Source organism: Arachis ipaensis, chromosome B08, assembly GCF_000816755.2.
Source record: "Arachis ipaensis cultivar K30076 chromosome B08, Araip1.1, whole genome shotgun sequence".
Taxonomy (NCBI): domain Eukaryota; kingdom Viridiplantae; phylum Streptophyta; class Magnoliopsida; order Fabales; family Fabaceae; genus Arachis; species Arachis ipaensis.
Genome location: NC_029792.2, coordinates 48,911,952 through 48,915,515, shown reverse-complemented (window position 1 = coordinate 48,915,515; position 3,564 = coordinate 48,911,952). Strand labels below are relative to the sequence as shown.

The following is a 3,564-nucleotide window of genomic DNA, read 5'->3' as shown; positions in this document are numbered from 1 at the left end:
TTTTACTTTTTACAATTAAATCCGAGGATTATTGATATCCTGACTAAGAGTTACACGATAACCATAGCTTGCTTCAAGCCGACAATCTCCGTGGGATTGACCCTTACTCACGTAAGGTATTACTTGGACGACCCAATACACTTGCTGATTAGTTGTGCAGAATTGCAACAGTATGATTGTGATTTCGTGCACCATGTTCCTACGTACTACCACTTCTTTAATATCTTTTCCCATTTTGTTTAATGGAAAATTGTTTCAGTCAAACAAAACAAGTTGAAGTTATGTATATCTTTTATTTTTTATAATTATTATATCTGTCAAAATTAATTATTAATGTAGCTTTTTTTGCCCACTTCAAGTTTCTGCCCTAGAAAACCTTATAAAATTATTTTCATTGGATTACATATTATTAGGTGGAAAATATATAAAGTCGAAGACATCGAAGACGAAGTTTGATGGGTATTTTTTCGAAGAATGTAATACTTATAAAAAAGGATTCATCCTGTGACGGATTCAGAAAATTTATGTTAACAGGGGCAAAAATAATACACATGACTATCAAAATATATATTAATTTAAATTTAAAAGTATGAAAGTGCACATTAATTATTTGAATACAAAAAAAAATCAAAAATTACATTAGCCGTTAACTTTTTTCGCTTCAAATCTTGAAGGTACTTCTTTTCTTGTTTTCATATTTTGAAAATATTAAATAATTGTTTCATTATCAACTTGATTGAATATCTCTCTTTCTATATATGCAACTAAACAATGATTCAACCACTCATCTTCCATTCGATTATGAAGTCGACTTTTGATGATATTCATAGCAGAAAATGTTCTCTCAACTAATGTCGTTGCCATAGGTAGAATCGAAGCTAATTTCAACAGAAGAAATACCAATGGATAAACAATATGCTTTTTTGTCTCAACTAACTTTTGAGATGATCCACTGATTCCATTTATATTTGAGAATTGATCATCAAGACACATATCCAATATAAAATTCTCAAGTTGACTATCAAGTGCCAAAAGTTGAGTAGAAGAGAATTCATGTGGATAAAATTAAGCTAAACGAAGCAACTTCTCCTTATCAAATTCAAAAAATGAGTCACTTGGATTCAAACAAGCTATACAAAGAAGTAGCTCGGTATTTACCTCTGTAAAATGATTGTTAACCTCTTGAAGTTGTCTATCAATCACTTGATAAAATAATTTAACTTGAAAATGATGCAAGTTTGAGACCTTTTAGATTTTGCACCTTGATCTTCCTTATGTTACAAATATGTCATTCATATTTGGAACAAGAATATTGTGACTATCATAAAATAGTGAAACTTCATTGAGCAAAGAGGACCACCCATCGTCTCTTATACTTTGCAATCGTTGCTTGGACACTTTAACCAATGTCATAGCATTTATAATGTCTTGATCACTTCTTTGTAGATCTTGATAAAACTCATTAGTAACTCCTAATATACTTTTCATCAAATGTAAATTGAATACAAATTTAAAAGATTGAAATGATTCAATAATTGACATGCTTCAACTCTTTGTTCAGGATTATTTCCATCTTCCTCAATGAATTCAAGAACTTCTACCATGGAAGAAAAAATAGAAATCAAGCTAAGTATTGTATCATAATGTGAGCCCCATCGAGTATCACTGCCTTTTCAATGTTGTTTCTTGATTTAAGCCACGCCCACTAGAAACATCTCTATTTTGTAATGCAACAACTGTCTTTTGCATTTGACTTTCACGAAGCATGTCTTTACATTTACAAGAAGCTCCAACAATATTGCACAAAATAGCAAGAAAATTAAAAAGTAGTGCAATTTTAACCTGTTTCTTTGCAACAACCACAAGTGCTAATTAAAGTTGGTGAGCAAAACAATGAACATAAAAAGCAGAAGCATTTTCTTTCAAGATCAAACTTTTTAAGCCATTAAATTCTCCCTGCATACTAGTAGCTCCATCGTAACCTTGTCCACGTATTCATGCTAAACTTAACTTATTCTTTGCTAATAAAGATTCCAAAGCTACTTTTAATGACAATGCATTTATGCTAGAAACATGGACAAGGCCAAGAAATTGCTCCATTACAATCCCTTCTTTGTTCACATACCGCAAACAAACAGCCATTTGCTCTTTAACAGAAATGTCTCGAGCTTCATCAACTAAAACAGCAAATAAATCATCTCCAAGATCATCAATAATAACTTTAGTAGTCTCACTTGCAGCAGCTCTAACAATATCTTTTTGAATTTTAGGTGCTACTAGCTTAAGGTTTCCACGAGCATTTTTGAAAACACGATCAATCTCTGTATTATGTTGAGCAAGAAAGTCAAGAAGTTCCAAAAAATTACCTTGATTGTTTGAATTGTATGATTCATCATCACCACGAAAGGCCAATCCATGTCGCAATAAAAACCTAATGCACTCAATTGTTGCTGTTAAGTGAGTTTAGTAATCTCTTTTAGTTTGGTCTGAATGCTTTTGAAAAACAACTTCAATATGTTGCTTTTGCTTCATGAGTGCTTCGCATTTTCTTCGAGCTTGATTATGAGCATTATCATGATTTTCAACATGTGTTTGTAATCGCTCATTCTTTTTCCAATTTGAAAAGCCCTCTTTTACAAAAGCATCACCACTCGCACCATCAGATTTCATAAGATAGCAACAGATTCAAAAGACAGCATCTTTTGAAATACTATATTCCAACCAATTGTCAAATTCATCAAACCAATCAGCATTAAATCTACGGAGAGAAGTTCCAAAATGTATTTGTGGAAAATCATGTTCTCTTAGTTGACAAGGACCTTTTTGCAAATAAGCTCGTCTAAATTCATCTATGTCATTTGGATCATAATTTGAAATTTTGGGTCGTTGTCCAGGATCAGCTACCAGACTTTTCACATTGAATTCTAAGAACTTCTTTTTAGTAGAAGAGACTAGTGGAGTGACTTCAAATTCTAGTGGTAGCTTTCTTTTGAAATAATTTTTCATTACTATTTCTAAAAATAAAAATATATATATATTCTAAATTAGTAAATTGATCAATTCACTTTAAAAATTTATATGTAATATAATTATATATAATAGAATAGAACGAAAGATAAACAAATAAATAATAAGGATCACTAAATTGAGAATAAAATAAAATATATAAATTCATGAAGAGAATAAAAAATAGATTAATACCTAAACTATAATTGTTTGAATTAAAATTTGAAATTGAAAATATCAAAAGAGAAACAATGAAATTGAAAAATACATAGAGTCATAGAGAGCTATATAAAACAAAATAGAGAATTTAAAATTTACCTTTCGATGAAGAGAAGATGACCACTAGACAAGGAATCGAAAAAGAAGGTTGAAAATATGAAACTAAGAAAAGGGTTTAAGAGAATAAATGAGTGATGGCTGGAATTTGAAAACAAAAGAAGACTAAATTTAATTAGGTTAACTAATAGTCAAAATCATAAAAAGATAAAATGGGTTTGGACTTTTAATAATTGGGCTTAATTTATTTGTAGTGTGGTCATTTAAGATTTAAATTGGGGG

The 3,564-nt window shown here is 30.3% G+C and overlaps 1 pseudogene; it reads right to left on the bottom strand.

The window, feature by feature from the left end:
• LOC107611026 lies at window positions 1,663-3,006 on the bottom strand (annotated as a pseudogene).